Raw genomic sequence first — 16,230 nt, 5'->3', positions numbered from 1 at the left:
CACGGTCACTTCTTGTCATTTGCCAGCTTTCCTCTGCTCTTACCTCTACCTCTACCTGAAAAATTAAACATAAGAGAGTGAGTATAAAAATATACTCAGTAAGGGACCTACTACTAGTTCCGCTAGGTGGCTGTTAACTTCCTATTAGAGTCCTGTAAAGTGGTACCCCTAACTGGTACATTCCAGAATACGTGCAATCTGTGATCCCGTAGGAACATCTCTAGTCTTAGGTGAACCCAAAGGAACACCTAGAACAAACTGGTCTTTAGTGAATCTTGAAAGAAACACTAAGATAATCGGGCTGTGAGTGACCCCGTCGAGCCACTCGTAAACATATGATCTCATATTGGACTAGTGATCCCGTCAAACTACACAATCATAAAGAGGTGGTGATTTCGAAGAACATCCATATGGGTAGGACTCTAATAAAAAAAAACTAACAGTACATCCTATCCATACCATGTAGCATAACATAACATCATAAGCATGGCATGAATATTAATCATAGCAGTTTTAATCATGAGATTAATAATTAATGCATAAACATCAACATCATCACACATGATTATCATCGCACTACAATGTCATAACTAATAGTCAACATAAACATAAACCATGTCCTGATTATCAGTCATCATTACATAAACTCATTATGCATCTTAGCTACATCAACGCAATACAAAAAATTACATACAAGCTCTTACTTCAATTTGAAGGTCTAGTAGGAGAATCTCTTACCTAGAGATTAACTTAATCCAATGAAATAAAATCCTAACAGCTAGGTCAAGTTTCCCAAGAAAGATCCTAAATATTAAGGCTAAAATACTAAGAAAATAAATTTACTGGTGGCTTAAAGACCCAAAAGTTCAATTATTTCAACTTACCCAAAGTTGAGGTTGAATCCGACTTATCCTTGGTTGGAAAACAAATCCACAGCTCAAACTTTCAGATAAAATCTAACTAAATAATTCAAAAATTAAATTATTTAGGGTCCAAAATTACTCTTTGTTAGGCATTAAACCAAACCCAAATAAAACTTATCAAAAATAGGTGAAAAAGGAGCAAAAATTAAGCTTGGCAGCTCAAATGGGTTGGAAGAAAAGGATCGTGTAGTGACCCGACTCCTTATACTAAGCCGAAGTCATTACTAATTTAAAAGATAAGTAAAATTTCTTAAATATAAAAATAGAAAATAAAACAAAACCTCAAATACTCATTAAAAATCATAAACAAATGTACGTAAAGATAAAATTAAATAAAATCCTAACTCGGGCCCTATCTAGTTTTAAGAAAAAATAAATAAAATAAAATAGAGTAAAAAAAATGCAACTGATCAATGTCATAAGGCAGAAGCAAACAGATCCCTATGGCTCGCCATGGTCACTGATTGTCATTTGCCAGCTTCCCTCTGCCCTTACCTCTACCTCTGCCTGAAAAATAAAACAAAAAATGGTGAGTATAAAAATATACTCAGTAAGGGACACATTACTAGTCCCACTAGGTGCCTATTAACTTCCTATTAGAATCCTGTAAAGTGGTACCCCTAAACTGGCACGTTCTCGAACAAGTTCAATCTGTGATCCCGTAGGAACATATTTGACCTTCGGTGAATCCAAAGGAACACCTAGGACAACTGGTATTTAGTGTGCCCGAAGGAAACACTAAAACAATCGGGCTGTGAATGACCTCATCGAGTCACTCATAATCATGTCTATGTCTGTGTCATATTGGACTGGTGATCCCGTCGGACTACACAGTCATAAAAGGTAGTGATCCGAAGGACACCCATGTGGGTACGACTCTAATAGCTAAACCTATAGCTAACAGCACAACCTAACCATAACATGTAACATAACATACATTATCATAAGCATGGCATAAGTATCGATCATGTCATTTTAATCAAATGTTGTCATCAAATACATAACAAATTCGTCATCAATCACTCAGCGTCATGACAGTCATTAAGTCATGCATCTTAGCTAACATTAACGCATAACCATAAAATACATGTGGTCTCTTAAATTCATTTTGAGGGTATAGTAGTAGAATCTCTTACCTTGAGATTAGCTCAAACCAAAATTATCCAAACAGTCACGGTCAAGCTTCCCAATAATCAAGTCCTAAACACAAGTGAACCCAATAACTATAAATTAATAAATTAATTAACAGTCACCGAGGGACCAAATTCCAATTATTTCCACTTACCAAAGTTGAAGATGAACCCAAATTTATCCTTGGTTTAAAGAAAACCCACAACTCAAGCTTCCGGATAAAGTCTAACTAAATCATCCAAAATTAATTCAATTAGGGTCCAAAAATTTATCTTTGATGGGTATGCCAAAAACCCAATCAAACTTACCAAGGCTTACCAAACATGGGTCAAATAGGGTTAAAAAGAAGTTTGGCAGCTCAAACGGCTCGGCAGGAGGGGAGAAACTGGCTAACGGCTCGGCTAAGGTGAGCGTGTAGCTCAGGAGTAGGGGTGGCTTGGTTGTGCGCGCGAGTGGGGGCTTACGCACGCGTGGCTCGACGACTGGAGGAGTTTGGGCTTCCATGGAACGTACAGCGTAGCTCGGGTTTGGGTTCGCAGCAACGAATCAGATAGAGGAGAGAGGCTTGGGTTGGGTAGGTCGAGCGATACAAAGAACGGCGGGCAGCTCCTCTTCTACAAGGATGTGGCTGCTCCAACGACATGCGCGATTCGGGCACATACGGACGGACGACAGCCGACGTGGCCGAAACAGCTAACTTGTGCTGGCTTCGAATGACCGGTGAGGGAGTGCGACGGGCACTTGGTCGACGATTTTCTCGATGGATGGCTTCAAGCGACAGGGCACGACCAAAAATAGGTGGCGGCGACGGGTTGATGGAAGAAAAATTTTAGGGTTTGTTTGAAGAAAATGATGAATGGTGATGTTCCCCAGGCTTTATTAATAATAATAAACTATTATTATTTTTTCCTTTTTTTCTTTTTCTTATTTTCCTAATTAAACCAACCAAATCTTCTCTCACTTCATTTAAAACTCATCAAATCTCCTTTTAAAACAAATATTCTCCCTCTCTCCAATATATTTTCCAAAAATAAATATTTCTCCTTACAAAAATATATCATCATTCCAACTCCAAAATCAACTAATTATATAATCATTTATATAAGTAATCAAATTTCTTCTAATTAACAAATCACTTAACACAACCAAGTAAATCATAAATTAAAACAGATAGATATTTTCCAATTATCTAATAAATTCAATCTTTATAAATCAAATAATTCAACCAATGAACCAAATAACACTCAAAAGTTAAAATTTAACTTAAGATAATTACAATTAAATTACCTTAAATTTGGTGCATTAAAAATCGACTCGACTAAGCCAGGAAAAATGGCTCGGCTAGGAGGCTCGCACGGTAAAGAGGGTTACAGCGAGTGGCTGCTCGGTGCAAGGATGTGGCTTACAGCTGGAGTTGCGTGCAGCTTGGGTTGGCTCAAGAAGGGATGGCTCGGGCGACAACTTAGCTGCGAACGACTTACTAGTTGACTTTGACGATGACGATCGCTGACGGTTCGTCGATGGTTGCTGCTCGACAAGACATCGCGACGAAAGGCGACTAGCTGTCAAACGGAGACGGAGACGGACGACTGACACGGTGGCTACAACGAAAAAGATGCAGCGGCCGATTGATGGTTTCGGTGGCTGTTGAACAGGAAAAAATGGCAGCGACGGCGGATTTGCTTGGTAGGGTTTCCTTGATGTGTGATTAGGGTTTCTTGAGGAAGATGATGAATAGTAACATCTCACGCTTTCCAAAGGGCTATTTAATGAAATAATAATAATGTAATTATTATTACTTTTCTTTTATCTTTTCCTTATTTTATTCCAAATAAAACAACTCCTTCTCTCTCTTCATTTAAACCCATCAAATATACTTTTTAGACTCAAAACTCCCTCCCTCTCCAATTCAATCTCCTTTATTTCTCCCAAAATAAATATCCTTGCATAATTATATTATCTACATAATATAATTATTTCAACTTCAAATTTAATTAATTACATAATCATATATAATTAATCAAATTTCTCCCAAATACAAATCTCTTTAAACAAATAACTTTAATCAAAAATTTCAAATTTAAACGATTAGATATTTTCAAAAATACCTAATAAATTCCAATCTCCACAAATCAAATATTTCAACAATTAAATCAATTAACACCCAAATTAATTCCAATACTAATCAAAAATTAAACTTAAGATAATTAAGGATAAGTTACCTAAATTTGGGACGTTACAATCGACGAAGACCTTCTTTTTGAAGCCTTTTAAATTTCTTGAGAAGGAAAACAATGTCACAATGATTGTACGATTTTTGGATGGTCAAAATTATAAAAACATTATGTGCATGAACATTTACATTTTACGAATGTTTATTTTACTTGTTATGTATCGTATACATACAATAATTGATTACGGGCAATAATCACTTCCTTTACACTTATTGTTGACAGAGACACGCTGACACATGAATGAAAGTGATTTACGATGTTAAAAGTTTAGGGTTTGTGAAAAGGTCAAATACGCATGTTTGTGGGTGAAAAGGCCACGTGGCAACTATGCGAAAAGTTTAGGGTTTGTGTGTGAAAAGGGTAAATACATGTGTTGTACGATTACGTAACTGCACGATCGTTTAACATCGATTACCATCATGTAAAGCGTATAACAGGATTGTTTACCATTATTAGCACAATCGTGTAGGTATTTCAACACGACCATTTATATTTAAATCAGATATCACGTAGATTTCAGTATCGTGTACATTATTGCATAATCTCCTCGTGTAATTAATGAAGAGATTAGTGCCACATGGCGAGCATCTTTGAGTTAAGGCTTTGTGGGTGATAATGGTCAATAAGCGTGTTGAAAACAATCAATTCGCATTTATTATCACAAAAAAAAACCCTTCCTTTTTCGTCCTTTCATCTTCCTTTAAAATTCTTCTCATATACCATTATATTTAGGGTTTCTGAACTTTTCGTCCCAAACATTTTTCTATCAAACTTTTCTTCATTCTGAGAAAAAAAATGTCTAAATGCTGCAATTCAAGATGCTGCTATTAGGACAAAGAATGATAAAATCAAGAAGAAAAAGGAAAAGATGTGCAAGGTACTTCCGAAAATGTCTACAAAAGACTATGGTATGCTCTTATCAACTTTCCTAGATTCCGAAGCATCATCCCACCCAAGTTGAAAGTGGACAGACTTCAAAAAGGAAGATATCGGCGATGTTTAGCTCAAGAAGGGTTAGGATATTCGAATCCTCGTATTCATTCTTCTACAATGCCTTTAGCAGATAATCCTTTATCTTCGGCTGTTAGAGACAATTAAGGTGAAGTCGTCCAACCATTAAGAAGAAGAAGAAGAAGAAGAAGAAGAAGCACCTATAAAAAGAAGAAAAAGAAGCAGTCATTGAGGCAGTGTGGTGTATGCTAGTGTGCCACAAGTGATAGCTTCGAGTAATCTTAGATATGGTGAATCAAATTTGCAAATATTTAATGTGAAAAGACTTGTTAAATGTGAAGACTTGTTAAGTGTAAAGACCTTCTTTTTTAACCCTTTCAATTTCTTGAGAAGGGAATGAAGGCCTAAATGTTTATTGCAATGAATGCAAGCTTATGAAGCTTTGTGAAAAAAATGTATAAGAGTTTTTCAGAATTTCTCCATTGTATACTTGTTTAACTTGTATAACATTATCGCTTACGTGTTGTAAAATGACCGTTTAAAAGAATTAACATTATCGCTTATATGTTTTAAATGATGAATTTACATTATCCCTTGGATGTTATTAAACGAACATTTACATCAAATTACTACATCGTGGCACCTTAATGAACAACAATCATTTACAGAAGGACAAGATCATTTATGGTTGAGGGTCTAATGTTAATCTTTTATACTTGTTTAACTTGTATAACATTATCGCTTACGTGTTGTAAAACGATCGTTTAAAAGAATTAACATTATCGCTTATATGTTTTAAACAATGGCTTAAAGTAATTAACATTATCCCTTGGATGTTATTTACCCAACCTTTACATCTACATCGTGCACCTTAATGAACAACAATCGTTTACGGAACAACAAGACCATTTAGGTTGAGAGTCTAATGTTAATCTTTTACACATATTCAAAGATCGTTTCGACATTTTAAAAAAGCACGCGAATTTACAATCTTGCCCCTTTTGGTAAAAACCAACAATGTACATATCGGCTTATTCATTTTCTGTCACTTCATTTCAAGCGCACTGTTTACTTAGCTTTTCGTCTGAAACATTTCCTATTCCCTTAATCCTTTTCTCTCAAATGTCCATTTTTCTCTTCAACATCAAAAGTTATGTTTCAGTATAACTCTAAATTTTTGTTGATGAACTATGTTATCATTGTCGTACTATAATGTTACATTTCATCTTCTTTATATTTCAAACGTTTCCACTTCTGTCTTGAACACAATCGTTCTGTTGTTAAACTCTTACTCTCAAACGTTTTCGATTCCATTAAACTTTTATTCTCAAGATTGTTAAACATTTCCATTTATCATTACTTGCCGATTAATTATATTACGATTATGTTTCTATTTCGATTAAACGATCTATTACATCAAGTAAACAATACTTTAACCCAGACTAAAGGATCGTGTATATTGGCATGAACAATATTGTACATAGTTTAAACGATGTTTAGCGCTTTACATATTAATTTTAGGATTTAGGATTTAGTGTTTTATAAACGATCGTGTGCATAACGAAAATATATTGGGATCATTTTTTTAGGATGGTTGTACCTGGAGACAAATACTTTCCTGCCACTGTCTTATACTAAGTCCACAAGATTAGCACTCTTAGTAAGGATAAACTGACCAAGGAACAGCTGCAGATGTTCCATAAAACAATTTTTGGTTTATTATTGAATGTCAACATGGTCTTCAACGGCCAGTTGATCCATCATTTCTTGCTGGGGCAGATACCTGAAGAAGTCAACGCAAATAAAATTTGTTTTTCTGTTTTGGGGAAAATGTATGTTTCACCCAAAACAAATTTAACATCATAACCGATTTGTGCCTAACCAAAGTAACATTAGATAAAAATTATGACAATAAACACCTATAAAGCCTCCTATTTGAATCACAAAACAAGAAGATAATAACGTGCTTGGAAGTTGAGGAAGTTTTCAAAAATTTTGACTTTACGAATGATGACGATGCTGTAAAGGTTGCCTTAGCCCTCTTTATTGAAACTATGATGGTGGGGAAGGATTAAAAAAAAAAGCAATTTGATATGGATGTTTTGGGAAGAGTAGATGATGAAGAAGCTTTTAAGAACTTTGGTTGGTCAACTTTCTTCTAAACTCGATTGCTCAACAGTTTGAAAGCAATTCTACAAGGGAAAAAAGAAGCATACGAGTTAAAAAAGGCAAGAAGTTCCAAAGCAGTGGCATACTACAACATCAAAGGCTAAGTACTTGCTTTTCAAGTGATTTTTATTTGTTTATATACTTTAGTTAAATACAAACTAAACATCAAAGATTAACATATTTGTTTGACTGTTTTAGATGTGGGCTTATGAAACACTCTCAACTGCAAGTGAGCACCTGGCCACAAAAAACAGTAAGCGATCAATCCCTAGAATCTTAAGATGGAATTGTACACAAGCTCCATCATACAAAATGTTGCAAAAAAAACATATTCAATAACAAAAAATGTAACTACAAGTTGTCAACGATCCTTTAAAACTATTGCACGATCGTTTACATTTGAAACGTGATCTTGTATCTTTTGATAGACGATCGTTTAGCTTAATGTAAGATCGTTTACATTAGGTACCATATTGTGTATCATATCACTCTCAACGATCATTTACCTTAGATTAAAACTAGCTTAGTTTGATATACAATGTATTAACTATTCTTTAATTATAAAATTGCAAACTATTGTTCAACCTAAACTGAAGCTATCACACAAAGAGAAAGCTTTCAAGGAGAGTCGGATTCAAGGGAATGATAACATGGATATTGAAGACAATGAATCCATGCCAGATATTAACAACAGTGATACCAATACTCCTACAGATACTATGAACAATCAATCATCGGATCAATGATTTTAATAACTTGCGATCAACCTTGTCTCCACTGCTTCAGTCCAATGAAAATGTTAGTGGGCTTAACTCTGTTGTGCAACCATCACCATGAAGAAAAGAAAGACAAACAGTGGTTGACCAGCTTGAAACCAATCCAATAACCAACAATAAATGTTCCAGATCCAATGACAAACCAGACTGAAGTCATTCGAAATCCTACAAAAAACTAAAATTTGACATCAACAAAGTTTGTAAGGATTTATCCACATCAAGTTCCATAGTCTGTAGGATAGATGACGCAATTAGAAAGCAGTCATTGGAGCTGTCTGCAATGAAGCACATGCTCGAGAGATTGGTCTAGGTAAACATTGATTTCAGAAAGTATTTCATTTATCAATTGTTTAAATAAACGATCATTTAACTGCAATATCTGATCGCCTATCACATTTGAATGATCGCTTATTGCATTTACACAATCGTTTAGATAGGATACACGATCGTTTGCTTTTGTATACATGATCACTTAGCAATCGATTTTTTTTATTATTATTATTTATTTATTTAATAGAATTAGAATAAGAATCAAGTGAATAATGATATCAATCACTTGCAAAATGATCTTCATGATGATTTTGATCATGACAATGTGGACAAAAATATGATCAGCACTGAGCAACCATATGCTGAAAAACAACATACTCAAGAACTTGCCGTGGAAACTCAAAAGTTAACATTTCATTCATTATTTACTGCTTTATATTGTTGAAAATTGCTTACATTCTAAATAAATAATAATTGTATTTTTTTCCTTTTTCTTATTCTTTTTTTTCTCATTTTGTTTCGGGAACAAAAAACATCACCTAAAAATCAAGAGGAATCAGATAATGATATTAGCATAGACGGCAGAGATGCAGACTTGCTATTAACTATAAGCAATATATTAGATAATATGAATACTCAAAGTCAAAAAGAAAAAGATCTGCCATAAATTATTACTACTCTTCCACTTATGAGCCAACCACTTCCACTTTGTGAGATACTACCATCAAGTAATCTTAGTACTCTCAAAGATCTTGCATTAGCTCCATTGGAACAAATTTTAAAAATTCACAAAGTGCTACATTCAATTTCAGATGTAAATAAAAAATGTCAACCAGTATGTATATACAACAACTGTGTAGTCCTTTGAATTAACAGTTTGTTTCTTATCTAATATTATGCATTGTAGGAAATCCAAAAAAATGACCAAACAGTTACTTTGGTTGAGATACAAAAAGAAAATGAACCAGTAACTGAGGAACAAAGTTTAATAATTGATAATGTGCAGCCATCTAATTCGACTGAAATAATAGAATCTCAATTGGTATGTATACAGAACAACTGTGTAGTCCTTTGAATTAACATTTTGTTTTTTATCTAATATTATGCATTGTAGGAAAGACAAGAAAATGATGAAGCAGTTACTTCAGTTCAGATACAAAAAGAAAATGAACCAATGACTTAGGAACAAAGTTTAAAAATTGACAACGTGCAGCCATCTACTTTGGCTAAAAAAAATAGAATCTCAAGTGGTATGTATACACAACAACTATGTAGTCCTTTAAATTAAGAGTTTGTTTCTTGTCTAATATTATACATTATAGGAAAGACCTAAACAACAGGTTGAGATTCAAAAAAAATGATGAAACAGTTATTTCGGTTGAAATACAAAAAGAAAATGAACCAGTAATTGAGAAACAAAATTCAACAATTGACTTAGAATCTCTATTGGTATGTATATATAAGAACTCTGTAGTCCTTTGCATCAATTGGAGTATTGGAGTATTGTGTAACGACCCAACTTTTCCGGACTAAGCTGAGGTCACTACCAAATATCAAAACTCGACCATTCAACATAAAATTTAAAACGGACCAGATACGATTCATTAAAACATTATAAACCTTACAAAAGACAGTTTCGGGCCCTATTTTTTAATAATTCAAAAAAATCACAAAATAAAATGTCAAGTCACCAGTCCAAAATCACAGTCAAAATATTCTGACAAAATACATAGCGGAAGCGAAAAGAAAACCAGACGCGTCCATATGGCCTTCACGCATCCTTCCTGCCTCTCGTCGGTCTGCCCCTCGCTGTGCCCCTACCTGAAAAGTTAAAGAAGAAAAAGGGTGAGTATAAACATACCCAGTAAGGGACCCACTACTGGGCCCGTTAGGGGACAACAGTTAACTTCCTATTCGGGGGTACCCTACATATCAGTCTAGTGCTCCCGAAGGATGCACATATCAGTCTAGTGCTCCCGAAGAATGCACATATCAGTCTAGTGCTCCCGAAGGATGCACATATCAGTCTAGTGCCCCCGAAGGATGCACATATCAGTCTAGTGCTCCCGAAGGACGCACATATCAGTCTAGTGCTCCCGAAGGACGCACATATCAGTCTAGTGCTCCCGAAGGACGCACATATCAGTCTAGTGCTCCCGAAGGATGCACATATCAGTCTTGTGCTCCCGAAGGATGCACATATCCGTAAGGCACACTACCCCATAGATGAAGCTAACCGTTACCCCTCAGTCCAAACTAAACTGTCTACATCAATCACATCCCAACGGCATTCATATCACAGTCCCGCCATAGGCTTTATCAGTCAGATAGTATAAGTTTAAACATCTACACCCTCAGTTGCTATATGCATTACCGATTCGCACACCAATAGGGAAAACCCTAGGTCCAATCGACTAACCAACCAAAACCGGACTCACGGTCCATCCCCGTCCAAATTCCATAAACCACATCCAGACCAGTGTCTTACTACATACTGAACCGTAACTTTAGGGTCCATCAACATAAATTCTCAATCCACAAATAGCAGTCACAGTATATTTTCATCAGACAAAATATAGTATCAGTACTTAACAGTCAACTTGCATACAGATATTCAGTACAGTCACTAACGTGTAATCCCCTGTGGATTACTACGGTTTTAGCCTGGACTCGGGGTCCAGTAGTAGGAAAACCCTTACCTGATACTCGGTTATGCCTCTCGATTGAATCCACGCTCAACAGATCAACCTAAACGAAAACACAACGGTTTTAGTTGATGACGTTAGTAGCAGTTGTTTTAAAAAGGTTATCCGTTGACTTACTCAAGGAAAGGAAGCTATCTCCAACCAGGTCTGCCGCGGAACCCGAGAACTTAAGCGTCAACTCTGTACTACCTTCAAGGGAGAAAAGTAGGGCCACATCTTAATCCAACCTTCAAACTCGAATCGGACGAGGTAACATTAGGGAATTCATCAGAACAAACCTTACCGAAGACTCACCGTGACCCGGAGCGGAGGAAGGAAGGCTTAGGTGGCTTGGTGAACAAGGAGTTCGGCTCGGCTCGGCTCGGCTCCACCTCGGCTCGGCTTGGCTTGGCCTCAGCTCGGCTCAACTCGGCTCGCGGCTCGGCTCAGTGCGGCTCGCGGCTCGGCTCACTCAGCTCGCGGCTCGGCTCAGTGCGGCTCGCGGCTCGGCTCGCGGCTCGGCTCAGTGCGGCTCGCGGCTCGGCTCACTCGGCTTACTCGGCTCGCTCGGCTCGCTCGGCTCCAGCACGCGGCTTGCTTGAATCGGATCCGTGGCTCGGGTCTGGTTTCACGACCACCTTGGCTGCGCGCGACGATGGACAACTTCAACACGGCGATGGCGGCGACGGCGCTCCCCTCTGTGTTCTGCCGGCGTCGGAAACAAGAGATGAGAACGGAGAGGCTGCCGGCGGTTGGAAGCGAGTCGGGATTGGATGGAGGCCGCGGCGGAATCCGCTTCGACGTTCGTGGACGGAGGCGGAGATGAAGACGGGAGAGAAAAACGGAGACGGAGAGGAAGAGATGGTGGCGTTGCGGTCGGAAGGAGAAGAGATGAAGAAGAAGGAGAAACGGATGGCTGCGGCGCGGTGGAGAAGAAAAACGAAAAATGGAGAGGGAAAAGGGTAGGCGGCGCGCGGTAGGGTTTTGGTTTAAAAAAAAGAAAATTTTATTTTATATATATATATATATATATATATATAATTCTTAATAAATTTATAATATTAATAATTTAAATTAAATAATAATATATATATTAAATATAAATAATAATGATAATAATAAAGTAATAATAATAATATATTAATAATATTAATATTAAATAAATAATAATTTATTTTATTGTTTTAGAAATAACAATATTTCTATAATATTAATTAATAATAATAATTATTATAATATTAATATTATAACAAATAAAATAGATATTAATAATAATAATATAATTAATATATTATTATTATTATATCAACTTGCACTTTACATAAAACGAGAAAAATTTTACCTAAATTTTTCGGAGCGTTACATATTGGAAGAATATTTGTATCTCCAACGAATTTAAGCTTTTAGGAGTGGTTCAGTTCTTCCCATTGAAAGAATTCTCTCTAGAGTAAAATTTTCTAACCTAGATTTCAAGAAATAATAAGGAATGTTGTATGCTTTTTAGGGGTCATTTTCAAATGGCAAAACAATTTTTCCTTTTGATTTTTAGTAAACAACATTCTTTTGCACATATATAATATTTTATAAAATACCAAAATATCCACATTTACGAACAATAATTATTTTGTCTTTAGTGTAATTAATCTATGTTATGAATTTATGAATCTTTAATTATTTTTCGACATGGTAAACATATTGCAACCCATATCATAACTTCTTCTAATATCACGGGACTCAACTAATTGATTTAACATTTTAACAACTTTATTCAATCTTACTAATTTCAAAATAACCAAATTATTAGTTTTCATTTCAGAGAATCTCCACAATAGATTTTATTTCAAAGTAACTTTAATTGAATTTCAAAATAACAAAATTAATATTTTTCAAAATTGGAGAATCTCAATAATATATTTTATATCAAAATAACATTAATTGGTTGAATCTCAAAATAACCAAACTATTATTTTGAATTTGGGAGACTCTCAACCATTGATTTTATTTCAAAATATCCTTACTTGAATTTCAAAATTACCAAATTATTATTTCTTTTATCAATTTTTTTTCATGCCATTTTTGTTTAAGTGAAAACTCGCCTATTTGTTTCTCAATATTTCTTATTAAATTCAAATTAACTTATTCTAAATATATATATATATATATATATATATAATTAGTTCAGTACCATTGATTCATACAATGGTGGATGTGAATTAAAATTAAAAAACTATTGCATTGATTGTGTTTAGAAAGACTTAAACCAAGACATGTTCATTTGACTGAATAACATTAACTAAATTATAATTTCTATCAATATTGGTTTGACGTCTATAATTGGATGTTCATATGATTGAAGAAATAACATACTAGCTAATATGATTTCGAAAGTCCCACACGTGCATGGTATTTTATACAATACCAAAATACCCACATTCGCGAATTGTAATTATTTCAATATAAGTGTTCTTATCAAAAGTCTCTCTAGTGTAATTAATTTATGATATGCACTTAAGAGTTTGTAATTAATTTCAACATGTTAATAACATATACAACCCTATCATAACCTCTTTCTAATATCTCGGGATTTAACAATTTTGTTAAAGATTTTAACAACTTTATTTATTTTTTTATGGAAAATTTTCATAAACATAACAAACTATTAAAATATTTACGACCCATGTAACAAAGTCCATAAAGTTAGCCATTTTTTAAATATTTCAGGTTTGCTCTCTCGTCTTTCTTCTCCTCTTCACTGCCATTTCTTTATATTGTTTTTCTTTCTTTCCTTTTTTTTTTCCTCCTCTTTTTTACATCATTTAGATTAAGGTAACCAAATCTAAAAGATTGTGTATAAAGAATCTTGAAAAAAATCGTTTAGATTGGAGTAGCTAAATTTAAACGATCGTGTACCAAAAGAATTAAAAAAAAAATCATTTAGCCAAATCTAAAGGACCGTGAACCAAAGAACCTTGAAAAATAAAAGATCATGTAAATAAATCTAAACGATTTTCTTGTGTATCGAAAAAATCTTGAAAAAATCGTTTAGATTGGAGTAGCCAGACCTAAACGATCGTGTACCAAAGAATCTTGAAAAAATAAACGATCATGTAAACAAATCTAAATGATCGTGTACCGAAAGAATCTTGAAAAAAATCATTTAGCCAAATCTAAACAGTTTACCAAATTTTGAAAAAAAATCGTTTAGATTTGAGGTAGCCAAATCTAAACGATCGTGTAGCCAAATCTAAACGACCAAATCTAAACGATTGTGTAACTAAATTAAACGATAGAATCGAAAAAATAAATCGTTTAGATTTGGAGCCAAATCTAAACAATCAAACCTAAATGATTGTAGTACCAAACAATAGCAAAATCTAAACGATCGTGTACCAAATATGTTACGCGTGTTGTTAACAGCATGGTTGATGGGACATTTTTTTTTTATTTTTCATTGTGGGCCTGTGGCCTTTTTTCATTTTGGAAATTATTCTATACAATGTAAATATTTTTTCATTTTGTTATATTTTTTAAAATACCCTTTTTTTACTTCAAAATAACCATATTATTAATTTTTATTGGCTAAATCTCAACTTTTTTTATTTCAAAATAATCTTGAATCTTTCGACCCTTAATAATTTGGAAATTAAAATTAGTTTTCGTATTAGATCTTAATTTATTTTTTAAATTTAAATTTTTAATTTTGAAATTAAAATTACTTTTCATATTGAGATCTTCATTTATTTTTTAAATTTTAATTTTTTCCAACAAAATATGCTAAGATATTGTGTTTTTTAGATAAAATCTCCCAAATTTCATCTACATTTTGTTAATTAAATAATATAAATAATTTTAAACAAAATCAGCTAAAATTTCCTTAAGAGACAAAGAAGATGCAACTTTTGTATCTTTGTTCTTCCGAGTGAAGGTTTTTGTTCTTCCACCCTATGCGTGATTGCGGTTGTAGACTTAAAAAATCAAAAATTGAAGATGGAAAGTGAAGATAGTATTTGCGTGTTTCAAAGGTTTATATTCTTCTTCTTGAAAATGCATGATGAAGTTGAAGTTGAAACTGAAAATTCAAATGTAATGGTAACTTGCAAAAGGGAGGGTGAAGATTGGGTTTACCTGCTTCAAGGTGGAAAGATTAGGGTTTGTCCGCTTGAAGAAGATGAGATCAAAAAAGAAAAATGGAAAATGAAGACGAAGGAAGATGGAGAAATGCAAAATGGAAGATGGAAAATCGAAAAACAAAATTGGAAAATGAAGATCATTGCAATGAGTCTGGAAAAGGGAGATGAAGGGTTCTAATTTTGATTGGACAAATATATAGCTGTAATTATATTTCAACATTTATTAAAGTGTATTTATTTTATTTTAGCTTAAGAAAATAGCTTACACTCTATTTGTATATGGGTATTTTAGGTTTTTTCAAATTCTTAATTATTGTATTTCTTTTTTATTTTTCCATTTTTGAAAAAAAAAAACGGTTTTACTATTTTTCAAAATGACAACTTTAAAATTGATATTCCCCTTATTGACCCATTTATATATTTGTAGAGTTCTCATTTGGGCTTGGTTATGCTTGTTCTGTCCATGGACCTGGCCCCTCTAAGCCGAACCATATAGATTTAGACATTATATGGACCTAGCCCCTCTAAGCCAGACCATATGGATTTAGACATTATTTGGCATTTAAGCTAAATTAAGCATATTTTTTGGATTAATTGAACTTTGGACAAAATAATAATATTTAATTGGATAATTAATTTTATACACGTGATGTCATCAAAATTCGTCAATTTTATATTTTAAATTTTAATTTGGGCAACTTTTAATTAGTTCCAAATTAATTATTTGGAATTTCATCGTTAATTTGAAAAATGACACGAAAATTTGTGATTGATCCAAAATTTATCATTCAACGTGAAGGTTAGGTGCTCTTTTCTTTGGCCAAAATTTAGTATCAACATTTCATAGTTTAAAAAACAATTTTTTAAAAAAAGTGAATTTGTTACCAAAAACTTTCGTTTTTGAAAAACTAAAAATGAAACACACATAAAATGAAATTGTTAGGAAAAGGGCTTGTTTTTAT

Source organism: Cucumis melo, chromosome 1 (assembly GCF_025177605.1).
Source record: "Cucumis melo cultivar AY chromosome 1, USDA_Cmelo_AY_1.0, whole genome shotgun sequence".
NCBI lineage: Eukaryota > Viridiplantae > Streptophyta > Magnoliopsida > Cucurbitales > Cucurbitaceae > Cucumis > Cucumis melo.
The sequence above is the reverse complement of the archived record's forward strand: the minus strand, read 5'-3'. Positions refer to the sequence as shown.